Genomic DNA, 24680 nt, shown 5'->3' with positions numbered 1-24680 from the left:
CTATGCAGATTCTTCTCCCGTCGTGTTCTGGACAAATTCCCCGAAAGGTCTTTGTCTCGATGATTTTCTTCCTCGAAGATTCCACAGGACAGCCCGATTCTTCTCCGAGTCTTCGTCTTCTTCTGGATTCTTTAGAGCTTCTTCCTCCCACCGATATCCGCCTTCGTTCTCCGATGTCAGCTGGGCTCCGAAGCTCTTCTCCTTCCGAGTTCGATCGCTTTCGTCAAGTGTAGATCGTAGCTCTTGTGTTCTTAAAAGAACAGATACTACACTTGATCTTAGCCAAAAGGCCGAGAAGCGATAACCAGAATTGGTTTCAAACTACGGAGCCACCCAAGGATCCTGAGAAGTCCATTTGTGGAGATGAGCTCCTGGACTCCCGTTAAGAAGACATGTTGTCAACCTCTAGATCCCTTACATGCCTGCACTTTTCGGCTTGCTGCTGCTGCAATCCACGCGTTTTAGATCTGCATAACTCCACCTCTTTAAACACAGCACCTTCACCCCCTGCTGTTCCCACCCGCCTCAACACCGTTGGAAGGGAGGAGAACCAATTAAGGCGGGGGGTGGGGTGGAACGAGCAGCTGTCTACCCTTAGCAGGAGGGCTCCTGATTACATACCTCTCCTGCTGCTGCTGCTGCTGGCTGTCCAGCAGCAGACTGAAGGTGGCTGCTGCTGTGCACAGGTATATAAAGGCTCAGAGCCTATTATGACACGCGCAGCCAGCGTTCCATTGCCACATTCCATCTACTGCAGGCAGGATACCTGGCTGGCTGAATGTCGCTGAGAAGCTCACAGAGACCGCCATAAGCAACAGTTTAACAGAATGCCACAGACTAATCAACCAAACTTTTTGGGTTGGGTTCTCTTTTATAGTCTGCAGGCATTAAATGAAAGAAGTCAGTGTTCCAGCAGAAGGAGACAACGTTTCAGAAAAGGCATTGTAGCAAACCAAAAAAGAAATTTTAAGCGCAGCAGAGTAACCAGCGCACATACCTGTTAGCTCAGGTGAGTTTAAAAGGCTGCTGTTGATAACAAGGGCATTTGCTAAATAGATGGTGTGTGTGCAACAATATACTGAAAGGTCAATTATATTGTGCAGCTTATCTCACCACCTGTAGTTATTTAGGTGAAAGCTCCAAAATGCTTGCCTAATATGTCTGTTTATCCAAAAGGAAGTAAAAAGGGAGAGCTAGAAAGATAGCATTGCATCACATTACATGGCAATGCAATGCACAGTTGCTGAAGATGAACCAAAATGAGCTTGTAATCTGGCTTCTGCAACTTTGAACATGAAAAATCCAATGAGGAGAAGAAAAGCAAAGCCAAAGAGTCCATCCCAAAATCCGACAAACAAGCAAAATGAACAAAAAACATTGAATTCAATTCTTTCTGATTTTAGAAACTGCATTAAAGAAGGGGTGCACCGGTCCTGGAGATACTGCAATACCAGGTCAATGCGTGGAGTGGACAGAGCAAGCTCTTTTTCCATCTCCCTGTTCTAAAAATCCATTTAATATATGGTCCCCAGATAGGGGACGTATCAGATATTAAACTGATAAGAACAGATACTACACTTGATCTTAGCCAAAAGGCCGAGAAGCGATAACCAGAATTGGTTTCAAACTACGGAGCCACCCAAGGATCCTGAAAAGTCCATTTGTGGAGATGAGCTCCTGGACTCCCGTTAAGAAGACATGTTGTCAACCTCTAGATCCCTTACATGCCTGCACTTTTCGGCTTGCTGCTGCTGCAATCCACGCGTTTTAGATCTGCATAACTCCACCTCTTTAAACACAGCACCTTCACCCCCTGCTGTTCCCACCCGCCTCAACACCGTTGGAAGGGAGGAGAACCAATTAAGGCGGGGGGTGGGGTGGAACGAGCAGCTGTCTACCCTTAGCAGGAGGGCTCCTGATTACATACCTCTCCTGCTGCTGCTGCTGCTGGCTGTCCAGCAGCAGACTGAAGGTGGCTGCTGCTGTGCACAGGTATATAAAGGCTCAGAGCCTATTATGACATGCGCAGCCAGCGTTCCATTGCCACATTCCATCTACTGCAGGCAGGATACCTGGCTGGCTGAATGTCGCTGAGAAGCTCACAGAGACCGCCATAAGCAACAGTTTAACAGAATGCCACAGACTAATCAACCAAACTTTTTGGGTTGGGTTCTCTTTTATAGTCTGCAGGCATTAAATGAAAGAAGTCAGTGTTCCAGCAGAAGGAGACAACGTTTCAGAAAAGGCATTGTAGCAAACCAAAAAAGAAATTTTAAGCGCAGCAGAGTAACCAGCGCACATACCTGTTAGCTCAGGTGAGTTTAAAAGGCTGCTGTTGATAACAAGGGCATTTGCTAAATAGATGGTGTGTGTGCAACAATATACTGAAAGGTCAATTATATTGTGCAGCTTATCTCACCACCTGTAGTTATTTAGGTGAAAGCTCCAAAATGCTTGCCTAATATGTCTGTTTATCCAAAAGGAAGTAAAAAGGGAGAGCTAGAAAGATAGCATTGCATCACATTACATGGCAATGCAATGCACAGTTGCTGAAGATGAACCAAAATGAGCTTGTAATCTGGCTTCTGCAACTTTGAACATGAAAAATCCAATGAGGAGAAGAAAAGCAAAGCCAAAGAGTCCATCCCAAAATCCGACAAACAAGCAAAATGAACAAAAAACATTGAATTCAATTCTTTCTGATTTTAGAAACTGCATTAAAGAAGGGGTGCACCGGTCCTGGAGATACTGCAATACCAGGTCAATGCGTGGAGTGGACAGAGCAAGCTCTTTTTCCATCTCCCTGTTCTAAAAATCCATTTAATATATGGTCCCCAGATAGGGGACGTATCAGATATTAAACTGATAAGAACAGATACTACACTTGATCTTAGCCAAAAGGCCGAGAAGCGATAACCAGAATTGGTTTCAAACTACGGAGCCACCCAAGGATCCTGAAAAGTCCATTTGTGGAGATGAGCTCCTGGACTCCCGTTAAGAAGACATGTTGTCAACCTCTAGATCCCTTACATGCCTGCACTTTTCGGCTTGCTGCTGCTGCAATCCACGCGTTTTAGATCTGCATAACTCCACCTCTTTAAACACAGCACCTTCACCCCCTGCTGTTCCCACCCGCCTCAACACCGTTGGAAGGGAGGAGAACCAATTAAGGCGGGGGGTGGGGTGGAACGAGCAGCTGTCTACCCTTAGCAGGAGGGCTCCTGATTACATACCTCTCCTGCTGCTGCTGCTGCTGGCTGTCCAGCAGCAGACTGAAGGTGGCTGCTGCTGTGCACAGGTATATAAAGGCTCAGAGCCTATTATGACACGCGCAGCCAGCGTTCCATTGCCACATTCCATCTACTGCAGGCAGGATACCTGGCTGGCTGAATGTCGCTGAGAAGCTCACAGAGACCGCCATAAGCAACAGTTTAACAGAATGCCACAGACTAATCAACCAAACTTTTTGGGTTGGGTTCTCTTTTATAGTCTGCAGGCATTAAATGAAAGAAGTCAGTGTTCCAGCAGAAGGAGACAACGTTTCAGAAAAGGCATTGTAGCAAACCAAAAAAGAAATTTTAAGCGCAGCAGAGTAACCAGCGCACATACCTGTTAGCTCAGGTGAGTTTAAAAGGCTGCTGTTGATAACAAGGGCATTTGCTAAATAGATGGTGTGTGTGCAACAATATACTGAAAGGTCAATTATATTGTGCAGCTTATCTCACCACCTGTAGTTATTTAGGTGAAAGCTCCAAAATGCTTGCCTAATATGTCTGTTTATCCAAAAGGAAGTAAAAAGGGAGAGCTAGAAAGATAGCATTGCATCACATTACATGGCAATGTAATGCACAGTTGCTGAAGATGAACCAAAATGAGCTTGTAATCTGGCTTCTGCAACTTTGAACATGAAAAATCCAATGAGGAGAAGAAAAGCAAAGCCAAAGAGTCCATCCCAAAATCCGACAAACAAGCAAAATGAACAAAAAACATTGAATTCAATTCTTTCTGATTTTAGAAACTGCATTAAAGAAGGGGTGCACCGGTCCTGGAGATACTGCAATACCAGGTCAATGCGTGGAGTGGACAGAGCAAGCTCTTTTTCCATCTCCCTGTTCTAAAAATCCATTTAATATATGGTCCCCAGATAGGGGACGTATCAGATATTAAACTGATAAGAACAGATACTACACTTGATCTTAGCCAAAAGGCCGAGAAGCGATAACCAGAATTGGTTTCAAACTACGGAGCCACCCAAGGATCCTGAAAAGTCCATTTGTGGAGATGAGCTCCTGGACTCCCGTTAAGAAGACATGTTGTCAACCTCTAGATCCCTTACATGCCTGCACTTTTCGGCTTGCTGCTGCTGCAATCCACGCGTTTTAGATCTGCATAACTCCACCTCTTTAAACACAGCACCTTCACCCCCTGCTGTTCCCACCCGCCTCAACACCGTTGGAAGGGAGGAGAACCAATTAAGGCGGGGGGTGGGGTGGAACGAGCAGCTGTCTACCCTTAGCAGGAGGGCTCCTGATTACATACCTCTCCTGCTGCTGCTGCTGCTGGCTGTCCAGCAGCAGACTGAAGGTGGCTGCTGCTGTGCACAGGTATATAAAGGCTCAGAGCCTATTATGACACGCGCAGCCAGCGTTCCATTGCCACATTCCATCTACTGCAGGCAGGATACCTGGCTGGCTGAATGTCGCTGAGAAGCTTACAGAGACCGCCATAAGCAACAGTTTAACAGAATGCCACAGACTAATCAACCAAACTTTTTGGGTTGGGTTCTCTTTTATAGTCTGCAGGCATTAAATGAAAGAAGTCAGTGTTCCAGCAGAAGGAGACAACGTTTCAGAAAAGGCATTGTAGCAAACCAAAAAAGAAATTTTAAGCGCAGCAGAGTAACCAGCGCACATACCTGTTAGCTCAGGTGAGTTTAAAAGGCTGCTGTTGATAACAAGGGCATTTGCTAAATAGATGGTGTGTGTGCAACAATATACTGAAAGGTCAATTATATTGTGCAGCTTATCTCACCACCTGTAGTTATTTAGGTGAAAGCTCCAAAATGCTTGCCTAATATGTCTGTTTATCCAAAAGGAAGTAAAAAGGGAGAGCTAGAAAGATAGCATTGCATCACATTACATGGCAATGCAATGCACAGTTGCTGAAGATGAACCAAAATGAGCTTGTAATCTGGCTTCTGCAACTTTGAACATGAAAAATCCAATGAGGAGAAGAAAAGCAAAGCCAAAGAGTCCATCCCAAAATCCGACAAACAAGCAAAATGAACAAAAAACATTGAATTCAATTCTTTCTGATTTTAGAAACTGCATTAAAGAAGGGGTGCACCGGTCCTGGAGATACTGCAATACCAGGTCAATGCGTGGAGTGGACAGAGCAAGCTCTTTTTCCATCTCCCTGTTCTAAAAATCCATTTAATATATGGTCCCCAGATAGGGGACGTATCAGATATTAAACTGATAAGAACAGATACTACACTTGATCTTAGCCAAAAGGCCGAGAAGCGATAACCAGAATTGGTTTCAAACTACGGAGCCACCCAAGGATCCTGAAAAGTCCATTTGTGGAGATGAGCTCCTGGACTCCCGTTAAGAAGACATGTTGTCAACCTCTAGATCCCTTACATGCCTGCACTTTTCGGCTTGCTGCTGCTGCAATCCACGCGTTTTAGATCTGCATAACTCCACCTCTTTAAACACAGCACCTTCACCCCCTGCTGTTCCCACCCGCCTCAACACCGTTGGAAGGGAGGAGAACCAATTAAGGCGGGGGGTGGGGTGGAACGAGCAGCTGTCTACCCTTAGCAGGAGGGCTCCTGATTACATACCTCTCCTGCTGCTGCTGCTGCTGGCTGTCCAGCAGCAGACTGAAGGTGGCTGCTGCTGTGCACAGGTATATAAAGGCTCAGAGCCTATTATGACACGCGCAGCCAGCGTTCCATTGCCACATTCCATCTACTGCAGGCAGGATACCTGGCTGGCTGAATGTCGCTGAGAAGCTCACAGAGACCGCCATAAGCAACAGTTTAACAGAATGCCACAGACTAATCAACCAAACTTTTTGGGTTGGGTTCTCTTTTATAGTCTGCAGGCATTAAATGAAAGAAGTCAGTGTTCCAGCAGAAGGAGACAACGTTTCAGAAAAGGCATTGTAGCAAACCAAAAAAGAAATTTTAAGCGCAGCAGAGTAACCAGCGCACATACCTGTTAGCTCAGGTGAGTTTAAAAGGCTGCTGTTGATAACAAGGGCATTTGCTAAATAGATGGTGTGTGTGCAACAATATACTGAAAGGTCAATTATATTGTGCAGCTTATCTCACCACCTGTAGTTATTTAGGTGAAAGCTCCAAAATGCTTGCCTAATATGTCTGTTTATCCAAAAGGAAGTAAAAAGGGAGAGCTAGAAAGATAGCATTGCATCACATTACATGGCAATGCAATGCACAGTTGCTGAAGATGAACCAAAATGAGCTTGTAATCTGGCTTCTGCAACTTTGAACATGAAAAATCCAATGAGGAGAAGAAAAGCAAAGCCAAAGAGTCCATCCCAAAATCCGACAAACAAGCAAAATGAACAAAAAACATTGAATTCAATTCTTTCTGATTTTAGAAACTGCATTAAAGAAGGGGTGCACCGGTCCTGGAGATACTGCAATACCAGGTCAATGCGTGGAGTGGACAGAGCAAGCTCTTTTTCCATCTCCCTGTTCTAAAAATCCATTTAATATATGGTCCCCAGATAGGGGACGTATCAGATATTAAACTGATAAGAACAGATACTACACTTGATCTTAGCCAAAAGGCCGAGAAGCGATAACCAGAATTGGTTTCAAACTACGGAGCCACCCAAGGATCCTGAAAAGTCCATTTGTGGAGATGAGCTCCTGGACTCCCGTTAAGAAGACATGTTGTCAACCTCTAGATCCCTTACATGCCTGCACTTTTCGGCTTGCTGCTGCTGCAATCCACGCGTTTTAGATCTGCATAACTCCACCTCTTTAAACACAGCACCTTCACCCCCTGCTGTTCCCACCCGCCTCAACACCGTTGGAAGGGAGGAGAACCAATTAAGGCGGGGGGTGGGGTGGAACGAGCAGCTGTCTACCCTTAGCAGGAGGGCTCCTGATTACATACCTCTCCTGCTGCTGCTGCTGCTGGCTGTCCAGCAGCAGACTGAAGGTGGCTGCTGCTGTGCACAGGTATATAAAGGCTCAGAGCCTATTATGACACGCGCAGCCAGCGTTCCATTGCCACATTCCATCTACTGCAGGCAGGATACCTGGCTGGCTGAATGTCGCTGAGAAGCTCACAGAGACCGCCATAAGCAACAGTTTAACAGAATGCCACAGACTAATCAACCAAACTTTTTGGGTTGGGTTCTCTTTTATAGTCTGCAGGCATTAAATGAAAGAAGTCAGTGTTCCAGCAGAAGGAGACAACGTTTCAGAAAAGGCATTGTAGCAAACCAAAAAAGAAATTTTAAGCGCAGCAGAGTAACCAGCGCACATACCTGTTAGCTCAGGTGAGTTTAAAAGGCTGCTGTTGATAACAAGGGCATTTGCTAAATAGATGGTGTGTGTGCAACAATATACTGAAAGGTCAATTATATTGTGCAGCTTATCTCACCACCTGTAGTTATTTAGGTGAAAGCTCCAAAATGCTTGCCTAATATGTCTGTTTATCCAAAAGGAAGTAAAAAGGGAGAGCTAGAAAGATAGCATTGCATCACATTACATGGCAATGCAATGCACAGTTGCTGAAGATGAACCAAAATGAGCTTGTAATCTGGCTTCTGCAACTTTGAACATGAAAAATCCAATGAGGAGAAGAAAAGCAAAGCCAAAGAGTCCATCCCAAAATCCGACAAACAAGCAAAATGAACAAAAAACATTGAATTCAATTCTTTCTGATTTTAGAAACTGCATTAAAGAAGGGGTGCACCGGTCCTGGAGATACTGCAATACCAGGTCAATGCGTGGAGTGGACAGAGCAAGCTCTTTTTCCATCTCCCTGTTCTAAAAATCCATTTAATATATGGTCCCCAGATAGGGGACGTATCAGATATTAAACTGATAAGAACAGATACTACACTTGATCTTAGCCAAAAGGCCGAGAAGCGATAACCAGAATTGGTTTCAAACTACGGAGCCACCCAAGGATCCTGAAAAGTCCATTTGTGGAGATGAGCTCCTGGACTCCCGTTAAGAAGACATGTTGTCAACCTCTAGATCCCTTACATGCCTGCACTTTTCGGCTTGCTGCTGCTGCAATCCACGCGTTTTAGATCTGCATAACTCCACCTCTTTAAACACAGCACCTTCACCCCCTGCTGTTCCCACCCGCCTCAACACCGTTGGAAGGGAGGAGAACCAATTAAGGCGGGGGGTGGGGTGGAACGAGCAGCTGTCTACCCTTAGCAGGAGGGCTCCTGATTACATACCTCTCCTGCTGCTGCTGCTGCTGGCTGTCCAGCAGCAGACTGAAGGTGGCTGCTGCTGTGCACAGGTATATAAAGGCTCAGAGCCTATTATGACACGCGCAGCCAGCGTTCCATTGCCACATTCCATCTACTGCAGGCAGGATACCTGGCTGGCTGAATGTCGCTGAGAAGCTCACAGAGACCGCCATAAGCAACAGTTTAACAGAATGCCACAGACTAATCAACCAAACTTTTTGGGTTGGGTTCTCTTTTATAGTCTGCAGGCATTAAATGAAAGAAGTCAGTGTTCCAGCAGAAGGAGACAACGTTTCAGAAAAGGCATTGTAGCAAACCAAAAAAGAAATTTTAAGCGCAGCAGAGTAACCAGCGCACATACCTGTTAGCTCAGGTGAGTTTAAAAGGCTGCTGTTGATAACAAGGGCATTTGCTAAATAGATGGTGTGTGTGCAACAATATACTGAAAGGTCAATTATATTGTGCAGCTTATCTCACCACCTGTAGTTATTTAGGTGAAAGCTCCAAAATGCTTGCCTAATATGTCTGTTTATCCAAAAGGAAGTAAAAAGGGAGAGCTAGAAAGATAGCATTGCATCACATTACATGGCAATGCAATGCACAGTTGCTGAAGATGAACCAAAATGAGCTTGTAATCTGGCTTCTGCAACTTTGAACATGAAAAATCCAATGAGGAGAAGAAAAGCAAAGCCAAAGAGTCCATCCCAAAATCCGACAAACAAGCAAAATGAACAAAAAACATTGAATTCAATTCTTTCTGATTTTAGAAACTGCATTAAAGAAGGGGTGCACCGGTCCTGGAGATACTGCAATACCAGGTCAATGCGTGGAGTGGACAGAGCAAGCTCTTTTTCCATCTCCCTGTTCTAAAAATCCATTTAATATATGGTCCCCAGATAGGGGACGTATCAGATATTAAACTGATAAGAACAGATACTACACTTGATCTTAGCCAAAAGGCCGAGAAGCGATAACCAGAATTGGTTTCAAACTACGGAGCCACCCAAGGATCCTGAAAAGTCCATTTGTGGAGATGAGCTCCTGGACTCCCGTTAAGAAGACATGTTGTCAACCTCTAGATCCCTTACATGCCTGCACTTTTCGGCTTGCTGCTGCTGCAATCCACGCGTTTTAGATCTGCATAACTCCACCTCTTTAAACACAGCACCTTCACCCCCTGCTGTTCCCACCCGCCTCAACACCGTTGGAAGGGAGGAGAACCAATTAAGGCGGGGGGTGGGGTGGAACGAGCAGCTGTCTACCCTTAGCAGGAGGGCTCCTGATTACATACCTCTCCTGCTGCTGCTGCTGCTGGCTGTCCAGCAGCAGACTGAAGGTGGCTGCTGCTGTGCACAGGTATATAAAGGCTCAGAGCCTATTATGACACGCGCAGCCAGCGTTCCATTGCCACATTCCATCTATTGCAGGCAGGATACCTGGCTGGCTGAATGTCGCTGAGAAGCTCACAGAGACCGCCATAAGCAACAGTTTAACAGAATGCCACAGACTAATCAACCAAACTTTTTGGGTTGGGTTCTCTTTTATAGTCTGCAGGCATTAAATGAAAGAAGTCAGTGTTCCAGCAGAAGGAGACAACGTTTCAGAAAAGGCATTGTAGCAAACCAAAAAAGAAATTTTAAGCGCAGCAGAGTAACCAGCGCACATACCTGTTAGCTCAGGTGAGTTTAAAAGGCTGCTGTTGATAACAAGGGCATTTGCTAAATAGATGGTGTGTGTGCAACAATATACTGAAAGGTCAATTATATTGTGCAGCTTATCTCACCACCTGTAGTTATTTAGGTGAAAGCTCCAAAATGCTTGCCTAATATGTCTGTTTATCCAAAAGGAAGTAAAAAGGGAGAGCTAGAAAGATAGCATTGCATCACATTACATGGCAATGCAATGCACAGTTGCTGAAGATGAACCAAAATGAGCTTGTAATCTGGCTTCTGCAACTTTGAACATGAAAAATCCAATGAGGAGAAGAAAAGCAAAGCCAAAGAGTCCATCCCAAAATCCGACAAACAAGCAAAATGAACAAAAAACATTGAATTCAATTCTTTCTGATTTTAGAAACTGCATTAAAGAAGGGGTGCACCGGTCCTGGAGATACTGCAATACCAGGTCAATGCGTGGAGTGGACAGAGCAAGCTCTTTTTCCATCTCCCTGTTCTAAAAATCCATTTAATATATGGTCCCCAGATAGGGGACGTATCAGATATTAAACTGATAAGAACAGATACTACACTTGATCTTAGCCAAAAGGCCGAGAAGCGATAACCAGAATTGGTTTCAAACTACGGAGCCACCCAAGGATCCTGAAAAGTCCATTTGTGGAGATGAGCTCCTGGACTCCCGTTAAGAAGACATGTTGTCAACCTCTAGATCCCTTACATGCCTGCACTTTTCGGCTTGCTGCTGCTGCAATCCACGCGTTTTAGATCTGCATAACTCCACCTCTTTAAACACAGCACCTTCACCCCCTGCTGTTCCCACCCGCCTCAACACCGTTGGAAGGGAGGAGAACCAATTAAGGCGGGGGGTGGGGTGGAACGAGCAGCTGTCTACCCTTAGCAGGAGGGCTCCTGATTACATACCTCTCCTGCTGCTGCTGCTGCTGGCTGTCCAGCAGCAGACTGAAGGTGGCTGCTGCTGTGCACAGGTATATAAAGGCTCAGAGCCTATTATGACACGCGCAGCCAGCGTTCCATTGCCACATTCCATCTACTGCAGGCAGGATACCTGGCTGGCTGAATGTCGCTGAGAAGCTCACAGAGACCGCCATAAGCAACAGTTTAACAGAATGCCACAGACTAATCAACCAAACTTTTTGGGTTGGGTTCTCTTTTATAGTCTGCAGGCATTAAATGAAAGAAGTCAGTGTTCCAGCAGAAGGAGACAACGTTTCAGAAAAGGCATTGTAGCAAACCAAAAAAGAAATTTTAAGCGCAGCAGAGTAACCAGCGCACATACCTGTTAGCTCAGGTGAGTTTAAAAGGCTGCTGTTGATAACAAGGGCATTTGCTAAATAGATGGTGTGTGTGCAACAATATACTGAAAGGTCAATTATATTGTGCAGCTTATCTCACCACCTGTAGTTATTTAGGTGAAAGCTCCAAAATGCTTGCCTAATATGTCTGTTTATCCAAAAGGAAGTAAAAAGGGAGAGCTAGAAAGATAGCATTGCATCACATTACATGGCAATGCAATGCACAGTTGCTGAAGATGAACCAAAATGAGCTTGTAATCTGGCTTCTGCAACTTTGAACATGAAAAATCCAATGAGGAGAAGAAAAGCAAAGCCAAAGAGTCCATCCCAAAATCCGACAAACAAGCAAAATGAACAAAAAACATTGAATTCAATTCTTTCTGATTTTAGAAACTGCATTAAAGAAGGGGTGCACCGGTCCTGGAGATACTGCAATACCAGGTCAATGCGTGGAGTGGACAGAGCAAGCTCTTTTTCCATCTCCCTGTTCTAAAAATCCATTTAATATATGGTCCCCAGATAGGGGACGTATCAGATATTAAACTGATAAGAACAGATACTACACTTGATCTTAGCCAAAAGGCCGAGAAGCGATAACCAGAATTGGTTTCAAACTACGGAGCCACCCAAGGATCCTGAAAAGTCCATTTGTGGAGATGAGCTCCTGGACTCCCGTTAAGAAGACATGTTGTCAACCTCTAGATCCCTTACATGCCTGCACTTTTCGGCTTGCTGCTGCTGCAATCCACGCGTTTTAGATCTGCATAACTCCACCTCTTTAAACACAGCACCTTCACCCCCTGCTGTTCCCACCCGCCTCAACACCGTTGGAAGGGAGGAGAACCAATTAAGGCGGGGGGTGGGGTGGAACGAGCAGCTGTCTACCCTTAGCAGGAGGGCTCCTGATTACATACCTCTCCTGCTGCTGCTGCTGCTGGCTGTCCAGCAGCAGACTGAAGGTGGCTGCTGCTGTGCACAGGTATATAAAGGCTCAGAGCCTATTATGACACGCGCAGCCAGCGTTCCATTGCCACATTCCATCTACTGCAGGCAGGATACCTGGCTGGCTGAATGTCGCTGAGAAGCTCACAGAGACCGCCATAAGCAACAGTTTAACAGAATGCCACAGACTAATCAACCAAACTTTTTGGGTTGGGTTCTCTTTTATAGTCTGCAGGCATTAAATGAAAGAAGTCAGTGTTCCAGCAGAAGGAGACAACGTTTCAGAAAAGGCATTGTAGCAAACCAAAAAAGAAATTTTAAGCGCAGCAGAGTAACCAGCGCACATACCTGTTAGCTCAGGTGAGTTTAAAAGGCTGCTGTTGATAACAAGGGCATTTGCTAAATAGATGGTGTGTGTGCAACAATATACTGAAAGGTCAATTATATTGTGCAGCTTATCTCACCACCTGTAGTTATTTAGGTGAAAGCTCCAAAATGCTTGCCTAATATGTCTGTTTATCCAAAAGGAAGTAAAAAGGGAGAGCTAGAAAGATAGCATTGCATCACATTACATGGCAATGCAATGCACAGTTGCTGAAGATGAACCAAAATGAGCTTGTAATCTGGCTTCTGCAACTTTGAACATGAAAAATCCAATGAGGAGAAGAAAAGCAAAGCCAAAGAGTCCATCCCAAAATCCGACAAACAAGCAAAATGAACAAAAAACATTGAATTCAATTCTTTCTGATTTTAGAAACTGCATTAAAGAAGGGGTGCACCGGTCCTGGAGATACTGCAATACCAGGTCAATGCGTGGAGTGGACAGAGCAAGCTCTTTTTCCATCTCCCTGTTCTAAAAATCCATTTAATATATGGTCCCCAGATAGGGGACGTATCAGATATTAAACTGATAAGAACAGATACTACACTTGATCTTAGCCAAAAGGCCGAGAAGCGATAACCAGAATTGGTTTCAAACTACGGAGCCACCCAAGGATCCTGAAAAGTCCATTTGTGGAGATGAGCTCCTGGACTCCCGTTAAGAAGACATGTTGTCAACCTCTAGATCCCTTACATGCCTGCACTTTTCGGCTTGCTGCTGCTGCAATCCACGCGTTTTAGATCTGCATAACTCCACCTCTTTAAACACAGCACCTTCACCCCCTGCTGTTCCCACCCGCCTCAACACCGTTGGAAGGGAGGAGAACCAATTAAGGCGGGGGGTGGGGTGGAACGAGCAGCTGTCTACCCTTAGCAGGAGGGCTCCTGATTACATACCTCTCCTGCTGCTGCTGCTGCTGGCTGTCCAGCAGCAGACTGAAGGTGGCTGCTGCTGTGCACAGGTATATAAAGGCTCAGAGCCTATTATGACACGCGCAGCCAGCGTTCCATTGCCACATTCCATCTACTGCAGGCAGGATACCTGGCTGGCTGAATGTCGCTGAGAAGCTCACAGAGACCGCCATAAGCAACAGTTTAACAGAATGCCACAGACTAATCAACCAAACTTTTTGGGTTGGGTTCTCTTTTATAGTCTGCAGGCATTAAATGAAAGAAGTCAGTGTTCCAGCAGAAGGAGACAACGTTTCAGAAAAGGCATTGTAGCAAACCAAAAAAGAAATTTTAAGCGCAGCAGAGTAACCAGCGCACATACCTGTTAGCTCAGGTGAGTTTAAAAGGCTGCTGTTGATAACAAGGGCATTTGCTAAATAGATGGTGTGTGTGCAACAATATACTGAAAGGTCAATTATATTGTGCAGCTTATCTCACCACCTGTAGTTATTTAGGTGAAAGCTCCAAAATGCTTGCCTAATATGTCTGTTTATCCAAAAGGAAGTAAAAAGGGAGAGCTAGAAAGATAGCATTGCATCACATTACATGGCAATGCAATGCACAGTTGCTGAAGATGAACCAAAATGAGCTTGTAATCTGGCTTCTGCAACTTTGAACATGAAAAATCCAATGAGGAGAAGAAAAGCAAAGCCAAAGAGTCCATCCCAAAATCCGACAAACAAGCAAAATGAACAAAAAACATTGAATTCAATTCTTTCTGATTTTAGAAACTGCATTAAAGAAGGGGTGCACCGGTCCTGGAGATACTGCAATACCAGGTCAATGCGTGGAGTGGACAGAGCAAGCTCTTTTTCCATCTCCCTGTTCTAAAAATCCATTTAATATATGGTCCCCAGATAGGGGACGTATCAGATATTAAACTGATAAGAACAGATACTACACTTGATCTTAGCCAAAAGGCCGAGAAGCGATAACCAGAATTGGTTTCAAACTACGGAGCCACCCAAGGATCCTGAAAAGTCCATTTGTGGAGATGAGCTCCTGGACTCCCGTTAAGAAGACATGTTGTCAACCTCTAGATCCCTTACATGCCTGCACTTTTCGGCTTGCTGCTGCTGCAATCCACGCGTTTTAGATCTGCATAACTCCACCTCTTTAAACACAGCACCTTCACCCCCTGCTGTTCCCACCCGCCTCAACACCGTTGGAAGGGAGGAGAACCAATTAAGGCGGGGGGTGGGGTGGAACGAGCAGCTGTCTACCCTTAGCAGGAGGGCTCCTGATTACATACCTCTCCTGCTGCTGCTGCTGCTGGCTGTCCAGCAGCAGACTGAAGGTGGCTGCTGCTGTGCACAGGTATATAAAGGCTCAGAGCCTATTATGACACGCGCAGCCAGCGTTCCATTGCCACATTCCATCTACTGCAGGCAGGATACCTGGCTGGCTGAATGTCGCTGAGAAGCTCACAGAGACCGCCATAAGCAACAGTTTAACAGAATGCCACAGACTAATCAACCAAACTTTTTGGGTTGGGTTCTCTTTTATAGTCTGCAGGCATTAAATGAAAGAAGTCAGTGTTCCAGCAGAAGGAGACAACGTTTCAGAAAAGGCATTGTAGCAAACCAAAAAAGAAATTTTAAGCGCAGCAGAGTAACCAGCGCACATACCTGTTAGCTCAGGTGAGTTTAAAAGGCTGCTGTTGATAACAAGGGCATTTGCTAAATAGATGGTGTGTGTGCAACAATATACTGAAAGGTCAATTATATTGTGCAGCTTATCTCACCACCTGTAGTTATTTAGGTGAAAGCTCCAAAATGCTTGAATAATATGTCTGTTTATCCAAAAGGAAGTAAAAAGGGAGAGCTAGAAAGATAGCATTGCATCACATTACATGGCAATGCAATGCACAGTTGCTGAAGATGAACCAAAATGAGCTTGTAATCTGGCTTCTGCAACTTTGAACATGAAAAATCCAATGAGGAGAAGAAAAGCAAAGCCAAAGAGTCCATCCCAAAATCCGACAAACAAGCAAAATGAACAAAAAACATTGAATTCAATTCTTTCTGATTTTAGAAACTGCATTAAAGAAGGGGTGCACCAGTCCTGGAGATACTGCAATACCAGGTCAATGCGTGGAGTGGACAGAGCAAGCTCTTTTTCCATCTCCCTGTTCTAAAAATCCATTTAATATATGGTCCCCAGATAGGGGACGTATCAGATATTAAACTGATAAGAACAGATACTACACTTGATCTTAGCCAAAAGGCCGAGAAGCGATAACCAGAATTGGTTTCAAACTACGGAGCCACCCAAGGATCCTGAAAAGTCCATTTGTGGAGATGAGCTCCTGGACTCCCGTTAAGAAGACATGTTGTCAACCTCTAGATCCCTTACATGCCTGCACTTTTCGGCTTGCTGCTGCTGCAATCCACGCGTTTTAGATCTGCATAACTCCACCTCTTTAAACACAGCACCTTCACCCCCTGCTGTTCCCACCCGCCTCAACACCGTTGGAAGGGAGGAGAACCAATTAAGGCGGGGGGTGGGGTGGAACGAGCAGCTGTCTACCCTTAGCAGGAGGGCTCCTGATTACATACCTCTCCTGCTGCTGCTGCTGCTGGCTGTCCAGCAGCAGACTGAAGGTGGCTGCTGCTGTGCACAGGTATATAAAGGCTCAGAGCCTATTATGACACGCGCAGCCAGCGTTCCATTGCCACATTCCATCTACTGCAGGCAGGATACCTGGCTGGCTGAATGTCGCTGAGAAGCTCACAGAGACCGCCATAAGCAACAGTTTAACAGAATGCCACAGACTAATCAACCAAACTTTTTGGGTTGGGTTCTCTTTTATAGTCTGCAGGCATTAAATGAAAGAAGTCAGTGTTCCAGCAGAAGGAGACAACGTTTCAGAAAAGGCATTGTAGCAAACCAAAAAAGAAATTTTAAGCGCAGCAGAGTAACCAGCGCACATACCTGTTAGCTCAGGTGAGTTTAAAAGGCTGCTGTTGATAACAAGGGCATTTGCTAAATAGATGGTGTGTGTGCAACAATATACTGAAAGGTCAATTATATTGTGCAGCTTATCTCACCACCTGTAGTTATTTAGGTGAAAGCTCCAAAATGCTTGCCTAATATGTCTGTTTATCCAAAAGGAAGTAAAAAGGGAGAGCTAGAAAGATAGCATTGCATCACATTACATGGCAATGCAATGCACAGTTGCTGAAGATGAACCAAAATGAGCTTGTAATCTGGCTTCTGCAACTTTGAACATGAAAAATCCAATGAGGAGAAGAAAAGCAAAGCCAAAGAGTCCATCCCAAAATCCGACAAACAAGCAAAATGAACAAAAAACATTGAATTCAATTCTTTCTGATTTTAGAAACTGCATTAAAGAAGGGGTGCACCGGTCCTGGAGATACTGCAATACCAGGTCAATGCGTGGAGTGGACAGAGCAAGCTCTTTTTCCATCTCCCTGTTCTAAAAATCCATTTAATATATGGTCCCCAGATAGGGGACGTATCAGATATTAAACTGATAAGAACAGATACTACACTTGATCTTAGCCAAAAGGCCGAGAAGCGATAACCAGAATTGGTTTCAAACTACGGAGCCACCCAAGGATCCTGAAAAGTCCATTTGTGGAGATGAGCTCCTGGACTCCCGTTAAGAAGACATGTTGTCAACCTCTAGATCCCTTACATGCCTGCACTTTTCGGCTTGCTGCTGCTGCAATCCACGCGTTTTAGATCTGCATAACTCCACCTCTTTAAACACAGCACCTTCACCCCCTGCTGTTCCCACCCGCCTCAACACCGTTGGAAGGGAGGAGAACCAATTAAGGCGGGGGGTGGGGTGGAACGAGCAGCTGTCTACCCTTAGCAGGAGGGCTCCTGATTACATACCTCTCCTGCTGCTGCTGCTGCTGGCTGTCCAGCAGCAGACTGAAGGTGGCTGCTGCTGTGCACAGGTATATAAAGGCTCAGAGCCTATTATGACACGCGCAGCCAGCGTTCCATTGCCACATTCCATCTACTGCAGGCAGGATACCTGGCTGGCTGAATGTCGCTGAGAAGCTCACAGAGACCGCCATAAGCAACAGTTTAACAGAATGCCACAGACTAATCAACCAAACTTTTTGGGTTGGGTTCTCTTTTATAGTCTGCAGGCATTAAATGAAAGAAGTCAGTGTTCCAGCAGAAGGAGACAACGTTTCAGAAAAGGCATTGTAGCAAACCAAAAAAGAAATTTTAAGCGCAGCAGAGTAACCAGCGCACATACCTGTTAGCTCAGGTGAGTTTAAAAGGCTGCTGTTGATAACAAGGGCATTTGCTAAATAGATGGTGTGTGTGCAACAATATACTGAAAGGTCAATTATATTGTGCAGCTTATCTCACCACCTGTAGTTATTTAGGTGAAAGCTCCAAAATGCTTGCCTAATATGTCTGTTTATCCAAAAGGAAGTAAAAAGGGAGAGCTAGAAAGATAGCATTGCATCACATTACATGGCAATGCAATGCACAGTTGCTGAAGATGAACCAAAATGAGCTTGTAATCTGGCTTCTGCAACTTTGAACATGAAAAATCCAATGAGGAGAAGAAAAGCAAAGCCAAAGAGTCCATCCCAAAATCCGACAAACAAGCAAAATGAACAAAAAACATTGAATTCAATTCTTTCTGATTTTAGAAACTGCATTAAAGAAGGGGTGCACCGGTCCTGGAGATACTGCAATACCAGGTCAATGCGTGGAGTGGACAGAGCAAGCTCTTTTTCCATCTCCCTGTTCTAAAAATCCATTTAATATATGGTCCCCAGATAGGGGACGTATCAGATATTAAACTGATAAGAACAGATACTACACTTGATCTTAGCCAAAAGGCCGAGAAGCGATAACCAGAATTGGTTTCAAACTACGGAGCCACCCAAGGATCCTGAAAAGTCCATTTGTGGAGATGAGCTCCTGGACTCCCGTTAAGAAGACATGTTGTCAACCTCTAGATCCCTTACATGCCTGCACTTTTCGGCTTGCTGCTGCTGCAATCCACGCGTTTTAGATCTGCATAACTCCACCTCTTTAAACACAGCACCTTCACCCCCTGCTGTTCCCACCCGCCTCAACACCGTTGGAAGGGAGGAGAACCAATTAAGGCGGGGGGTGGGGTGGAACGAGCAGCTGTCTACCCTTAGCAGGAGGGCTCCTGATTACATACCTCTCCTGCTGCTGCTGCTGCTGGCTGTCCAGCAGCAGACTGAAGGTGGCTGCTGCTGTGCACAGGTATATAAAGGCTCAGAGCCTATTATGACACGCGCAGCCAGCGTTCCATTGCCACATTCCATCTACTGCAGGCAGGATACCTGGCTGGCTGAATGTCGCTGAGAAGCTCACAGAGACCGCCATAAGCAACAGTTTAACAGAATGCCACAGACTAATCAACCAAACTTTTTGGGTTGGGTTCTCTTTTATAGTCTGCAGGCATTAAATGAAAGAAGTCAGTGTTCCAGCAGAAGGAGACAACGTTTCAGAAAAGGCATTGTAGCAAACCAAAAAAGAAATTTTAAGCGCAGCAGAGTAACCAGCGCACATACCTGTTAGCTCAGGTGAGTTTAAAAGGCTGCTGTTGATAACAAGGGCATTTGCTAAATAGATGGTGTGTGTGCAACAATATACTGAAAGGTCAATTATATTGTGCAGCTTATCTCACCACCTGTAGTTATTTAGGTGAAAGCTCCAAAATGCTTGCCTAATATGTCTGTTTATCCAAAAGGAAGTAAAAAGGGAGAGCTAGAAAGATAGCATTGCATCACATTACATGGCAATGCAATGCACAGTTGCTGAAGATGAACCAAAATGAGCTTGTAATCTGGCTTCTGCAACTTTGAACATGAAAAATCCAATGAGGAGAAGAAAAGCAAAGCCAAAGAGTCCATCCCAAAATCCGACAAACAAGCAAAATGAACAAAAAACATTGAATTCAATTCTTTCTGATTTTAGAAACTGCATTAAAGAAGGGGTGCACCGGTCCTGGAGATACTGCAATACCAGGTCAATGCGTGGAGTGGACAGAGCAAGCTCTTTTTCCATCTCCCTGTTCTAAAAATCCATTTAATATATGGTCCCCAGATAGGGGACGTATCAGATATTAAACTGATAAGAACAGATACTACACTTGATCTTAGCCAAAAGGCCGAGAAGCGATAACCAGAATTGGTTTCAAACTACGGAGCCACCCAAGGATCCTGAAAAGTCCATTTGTGGAGATGAGCTCCTGGACTCCCGTTAAGAAGACATGTTGTCAACCTCTAGATCCCTTACATGCCTGCACTTTTCGGCTTGCTGCTGCTGCAATCCACGCGTTTTAGATCTGCATAACTCCACCTCTTTAAACACAGCACCTTCACCCCCTGCTGTTCCCACCCGCCTCAACACCGTTGGAAGGGAGGAGAACCAATTAAGGCGGGGGGTGGGGTGGAACGAGCAGCTGTCTACCCTTAGCAGGAGGGCTCCTGATTACATACCTCTCCTGCTGCTGCTGCTGCTGGCTGTCCAGCAGCAGACTGAAGGTGGCTGCTGCTGTGCACAGGTATATAAAGGCTCAGAGCCTATTATGACACGCGCAGCCAGCGTTCCATTGCCACATTCCATCTACTGCAGGCAGGATACCTGGCTGGCTGAATGTCGCTGAGAAGCTCACAGAGCCGCCATAAGCAACAGTTTAACAGAATGCCACAGACTAATCAACCAAACTTTTTGGGTTGGGTTCTCTTTTATAGTCTGCAGGCATTAAATGAAAGAAGTCAGTGTTCCAGCAGAAGGAGACAACGTTTCAGAAAAGGCATTGTAGCAAACCAAAAAAGAAATTTTAAGCGCAGCAGAGTAACCAGCGCACATACCTGTTAGCTCAGGTGAGTTTAAAAGGCTGCTGTTGATAACAAGGGCATTTGCTAAATAGATGGTGTGTGTGCAACAATATACTGAAAGGTCAATTATATTGTGCAGCTTATCTCACCACCTGTAGTTATTTAGGTGAAAGCTCCAAAATGCTTGGAATAATATGTCTGTTTATCCAAAAGGAAGTAAAAAGGGAGAGCTAGAAAGATAGCATTGCATCACATTACATGGCAATGCAATGCACAGTTGCTGAAGATGAACCAAAATGAGCTTGTAATCTGGCTTCTGCAACTTTGAACATGAAAAATCCAATGAGGAGAAGAAAAGCAAAGCCAAAGAGTCCATCCCAAAATCCGACAAACAAGCAAAATGAACAAAAAACATTGAATTCAATTCTTTCTGATTTTAGAAACTGCATTAAAGAAGGGGTGCACCAGTCCTGGAGATACTGCAATACCAGGTCAATGCGTGGAGTGGACAGAGCAAGCTCTTTTTCCATCTCCCTGTTCTAAAAATCCATTTAATATATGGTCCCCAGATAGGGGACGTATCAGATATTAAACTGATAAGAACAGATACTACACTTGATCTTAGCCAAAAGGCCGAGAAGCGATAACCAGAATTGGTTTCAAACTACGGAGCCACCCAAGGATCCTGAAAAGTCCATTTGTGGAGATGAGCTCCTGGACTCCCGTTAAGAAGACATGTTGTCAACCTCTAGATCCCTTACATGCCTGCACTTTTCGGCTTGCTGCTGCTGCAATCCACGCGTTTTAGATCTGCATAACTCCACCTCTTTAAACACAGCACCTTCACCCCCTGCTGTTCCCACCCGCCTCAACACCGTTGGAAGGGAGGAGAACCAATTAAGGCGGGGGGTGGGGTGGAACGAGCAGCTGTCTACCCTTAGCAGGAGGGCTCCTGATTACATACCTCTCCTGCTGCTGCTGCTGCTGGCTGTCCAGCAGCAGACTGAAGGTGGCTGCTGCTGTGCACAGGTATATAAAGGCTCAGAGCCTATTATGACACGCGCAGCCAGCGTTCCATTGCCACATTCCATCTACTGCAGGCAGGATACCTGGCTGGCTGAATGTCGCTGAGAAGCTCACAGAGACCGCCATAAGCAACAGTTTAACAGAATGCCACAGACTAATCAACCAAACTTTTTGGGTTGGGTTCTCTTTTATAGTCTGCAGGCATTAAATGAAAGAAGTCAGTGTTCCAGCAGAAGGAGACAACGTTTCAGAAAAGGCATTGTAGCAAACCAAAAAAGAAATTTTAAGCGCAGCAGAGTAACCAGCGCACATACCTGTTAGCTCAGGTGAGTTTAAAAGGCTGCTGTTGATAACAAGGGCATTTGCTAAATAGATGGTGTGTGTGCAACAATATACTGAAAGGTCAATTATATTGTGCAGCTTATCTCACCACCTGTAGTTATTTAGGTGAAAGCTCCAAAATGCTTGCCTAATATGTCTGTTTATCCAAAAGGAAGTAAAAAGGGAGAGCTAGAAAGATAGCATTGCATCACATTACATGGCAATGCAATGCACAGTTGCTGAAGATGAACCAAAATGAGCTTGTAATCTGGCTTCTGCAACTTTGAACATGAAAAATCCAATGAGGAGAAGAAAAGCAAAGCCAAAGAGTCCATCCCAAAATCCGACAAACAAGCAAAATGAACAAAAAACATTGAATTCAATTCTTTCTGATTTTAGAAACTGCATTAAAGAAGGGGTGCACCGGTCCTGGAGATACTGCAATACCAGGTCAATGCGTGGAGTGGACAGAGCAAGCTCTTTTTCCATCTCCCTGTTCTAAAAATCCATTTAATATATGGTCCCCAGATAGGGGACGTATCAGATATTAAACTGATAAGAACAGATACTACACTTGATCTTAGCCAAAAGGCCGAGAAGCGATAACCAGAATTGGTTTCAAACTACGGAGCCACCCAAGGATCCTGAAAAGTCCATTTGTGGAGATGAGCTCCTGGACTCCCGTTAAGAAGACATGTTGTCAACCTCTAGATCCCTTACATGCCTGCACTTTTCGGCTTGCTGCTGCTGCAATCCACGCGTTTTAGATCTGCATAACTCCACCTCTTTAAACACAGCACCTTCACCCCCTGCTGTTCCCACCCGCCTCAACACCGTTGGAAGGGAGGAGAACCAATTAAGGCGGGGGGTGGGGTGGAACGAGCAGCTGTCTACCCTTAGCAGGAGGGCTCCTGATTACATACCTCTCCTGCTGCTGCTGCTGCTGGCTGTCCAGCAGCAGACTGAAGGTGGCTGCTGCTGTGCACAGGTATATAAAGGCTCAGAGCCTATTATGACACGCGCAGCCAGCGTTCCATTGCCACATTCCATCTACTGCAGGCAGGATACCTGGCTGGCTGAATGTCGCTGAGAAGCTCACAGAGACCGCCATAAGCAACAGTTTAACAGAATGCCACAGACTAATCAACCAAACTTTTTGGGTTGGGTTCTCTTTTATAGTCTGCAGGCATTAAATGAAAGAAGTCAGTGTTCCAGCAGAAGGAGACAACGTTTCAGAAAAGGCATTGTAGCAAACCAAAAAAGAAATTTTAAGCGCAGCAGAGTAACCAGCGCACATACCTGTTAGCTCAGGTGAGTTTAAAAGGCTGCTGTTGATAACAAGGGCATTTGCTAAATAGATGGTGTGTGTGCAACAATATACTGAAAGGTCAATTATATTGTGCAGCTTATCTCACCACCTGTAGTTATTTAGGTGAAAGCTCCAAAATGCTTGCCTAATATGTCTGTTTATCCAAAAGGAAGTAAAAAGGGAGAGCTAGAAAGATAGCATTGCATCACATTACATGGCAATGCAATGCACAGTTGCTGAAGATGAACCAAAATGAGCTTGTAATCTGGCTTCTGCAACTTTGAACATGAAAAATCCAATGAGGAGAAGAAAAGCAAAGCCAAAGAGTCCATCCCAAAATCCGACAAACAAGCAAAATGAACAAAAAACATTGAATTCAATTCTTTCTGATTTTAGAAACTGCATTAAAGAAGGGGTGCACCGGTCCTGGAGATACTGCAATACCAGGTCAATGCGTGGAGTGGACAGAGCAAGCTCTTTTTCCATCTCCCTGTTCTAAAAATCCATTTAATATATGGTCCCCAGATAGGGGACGTATCAGATATTAAACTGATAAGAACAGATACTACACTTGATCTTAGCCAAAAGGCCGAGAAGCGATAACCAGAATTGGTTTCAAACTACGGAGCCACCCAAGGATCCTGAAAAGTCCATTTGTGGAGATGAGCTCCTGGACTCCCGTTAAGAAGACATGTTGTCAACCTCTAGATCCCTTACATGCCTGCACTTTTCGGCTTGCTGCTGCTGCAATCCACGCGTTTTAGATCTGCATAACTCCACCTCTTTAAACACAGCACCTTCACCCCCTGCTGTTCCCACCCGCCTCAACACCGTTGGAAGGGAGGAGAACCAATTAAGGCGGGGGGTGGGGTGGAACGAGCAGCTGTCTACCCTTAGCAGGAGGGCTCCTGATTACATACCTCTCCTGCTGCTGCTGCTGCTGGCTGTCCAGCAGCAGACTGAAGGTGGCTGCTGCTGTGCACAGGTATATAAAGGCTCAGAGCCTATTATGACACGCGCAGCCAGTGTTCCATTGCCACATTCCATCTACTGCAGGCAGGATACCTGGCTGGCTGAATGTCGCTGAGAAGCTCACAGAGACCGCCATAAGCAACAGTTTAACAGAATGCCACAGACTAATCAACCAAACTTTTTGGGTTGGGTTCTCTTTTATAGTCTGCAGGCATTAAATGAAAGAAGTCAGTGTTCCAGCAGAAGGAGACAACGTTTCAGAAAAGGCATTGTAGCAAACCAAAAAAGAAATTTTAAGCGCAGCAGAGTAACCAGCGCACATACCTGTTAGCTCAGGTGAGTTTAAAAGGCTGCTGTTGATAACAAGGGCATTTGCTAAATAGATGGTGTGTGTGCAACAATATACTGAAAGGTCAATTATATTGTGCAGCTTATCTCACCACCTGTAGTTATTTAGGTGAAAGCTCCAAAATGCTTGCCTAATATGTCTGTTTATCCA

General features: G+C 45.0%; 18 non-coding genes and 1 pseudogene across 18 annotated transcripts; all 19 read right to left on the bottom strand.

Moving 5' to 3' along the window:
• Positions 1-224: 224 nt before the first annotated feature.
• On the bottom strand, positions 225-302 carry LOC141252324 (U2 spliceosomal RNA; annotated as a pseudogene).
• A 1115-nt stretch (positions 303-1417) lies between these two features.
• On the bottom strand, positions 1418-1608 carry LOC141252321 (U2 spliceosomal RNA). The gene has a single exon (XR_012313755.1). It is a non-coding gene; the product is annotated as a U2 spliceosomal RNA (small nuclear RNA).
• Positions 1609-2723: 1115 nt separating this feature from the next.
• On the bottom strand, positions 2724-2914 carry LOC141252319 (U2 spliceosomal RNA). The gene has a single exon (XR_012313753.1). It is a non-coding gene; the product is annotated as a U2 spliceosomal RNA (small nuclear RNA).
• A 1115-nt stretch (positions 2915-4029) lies between these two features.
• LOC141252318 (U2 spliceosomal RNA) lies at positions 4030-4220 on the bottom strand. Its single transcript, XR_012313752.1, has one exon. It is a non-coding gene; the product is annotated as a U2 spliceosomal RNA (small nuclear RNA).
• Positions 4221-5335: 1115 nt separating this feature from the next.
• On the bottom strand, positions 5336-5526 carry LOC141252316 (U2 spliceosomal RNA). Its single transcript, XR_012313751.1, has one exon. It is a non-coding gene; the product is annotated as a U2 spliceosomal RNA (small nuclear RNA).
• Positions 5527-6641: 1115 nt separating this feature from the next.
• On the bottom strand, positions 6642-6832 carry LOC141252315 (U2 spliceosomal RNA). The gene has a single exon (XR_012313750.1). It is a non-coding gene; the product is annotated as a U2 spliceosomal RNA (small nuclear RNA).
• A 1115-nt stretch (positions 6833-7947) lies between these two features.
• Positions 7948-8138, bottom strand: LOC141252314 (U2 spliceosomal RNA). Its single transcript, XR_012313749.1, has one exon. It is a non-coding gene; the product is annotated as a U2 spliceosomal RNA (small nuclear RNA).
• Positions 8139-9253: 1115 nt separating this feature from the next.
• LOC141252313 (U2 spliceosomal RNA) lies at positions 9254-9444 on the bottom strand. The gene has a single exon (XR_012313748.1). It is a non-coding gene; the product is annotated as a U2 spliceosomal RNA (small nuclear RNA).
• A 1115-nt stretch (positions 9445-10559) lies between these two features.
• LOC141252312 (U2 spliceosomal RNA) lies at positions 10560-10750 on the bottom strand. The gene has a single exon (XR_012313747.1). It is a non-coding gene; the product is annotated as a U2 spliceosomal RNA (small nuclear RNA).
• Positions 10751-11865: 1115 nt separating this feature from the next.
• Positions 11866-12056, bottom strand: LOC141252311 (U2 spliceosomal RNA). The gene has a single exon (XR_012313746.1). It is a non-coding gene; the product is annotated as a U2 spliceosomal RNA (small nuclear RNA).
• A 1115-nt stretch (positions 12057-13171) lies between these two features.
• Positions 13172-13362, bottom strand: LOC141252310 (U2 spliceosomal RNA). Its single transcript, XR_012313744.1, has one exon. It is a non-coding gene; the product is annotated as a U2 spliceosomal RNA (small nuclear RNA).
• Positions 13363-14477: 1115 nt separating this feature from the next.
• LOC141252309 (U2 spliceosomal RNA) lies at positions 14478-14668 on the bottom strand. The gene has a single exon (XR_012313743.1). It is a non-coding gene; the product is annotated as a U2 spliceosomal RNA (small nuclear RNA).
• Positions 14669-15783: 1115 nt separating this feature from the next.
• Positions 15784-15974, bottom strand: LOC141252323 (U2 spliceosomal RNA). The gene has a single exon (XR_012313757.1). It is a non-coding gene; the product is annotated as a U2 spliceosomal RNA (small nuclear RNA).
• Positions 15975-17089: 1115 nt separating this feature from the next.
• LOC141252327 (U2 spliceosomal RNA) lies at positions 17090-17280 on the bottom strand. The gene has a single exon (XR_012313760.1). It is a non-coding gene; the product is annotated as a U2 spliceosomal RNA (small nuclear RNA).
• Positions 17281-18395: 1115 nt separating this feature from the next.
• Positions 18396-18586, bottom strand: LOC141252326 (U2 spliceosomal RNA). Its single transcript, XR_012313759.1, has one exon. It is a non-coding gene; the product is annotated as a U2 spliceosomal RNA (small nuclear RNA).
• Positions 18587-19701: 1115 nt separating this feature from the next.
• Positions 19702-19892, bottom strand: LOC141252325 (U2 spliceosomal RNA). The gene has a single exon (XR_012313758.1). It is a non-coding gene; the product is annotated as a U2 spliceosomal RNA (small nuclear RNA).
• Positions 19893-21007: 1115 nt separating this feature from the next.
• LOC141252322 (U2 spliceosomal RNA) lies at positions 21008-21198 on the bottom strand. The gene has a single exon (XR_012313756.1). It is a non-coding gene; the product is annotated as a U2 spliceosomal RNA (small nuclear RNA).
• Positions 21199-22313: 1115 nt separating this feature from the next.
• Positions 22314-22504, bottom strand: LOC141252320 (U2 spliceosomal RNA). Its single transcript, XR_012313754.1, has one exon. It is a non-coding gene; the product is annotated as a U2 spliceosomal RNA (small nuclear RNA).
• A 1115-nt stretch (positions 22505-23619) lies between these two features.
• Positions 23620-23810, bottom strand: LOC141252308 (U2 spliceosomal RNA). The gene has a single exon (XR_012313742.1). It is a non-coding gene; the product is annotated as a U2 spliceosomal RNA (small nuclear RNA).
• Between the last annotated feature and the right edge of the window lie 870 nt (positions 23811-24680).

Source organism: Phyllobates terribilis, unplaced genomic scaffold, assembly GCF_046119375.1.
Source record: "Phyllobates terribilis strain yellow unplaced genomic scaffold, ASM4611937v1 Scaffold_8639__1_contigs__length_27876, whole genome shotgun sequence".
Classification (NCBI taxonomy): Eukaryota; Metazoa; Chordata; class Amphibia; order Anura; family Dendrobatidae; genus Phyllobates; species Phyllobates terribilis.
This window is presented reverse-complemented; position numbering and strand designations above follow the sequence as displayed.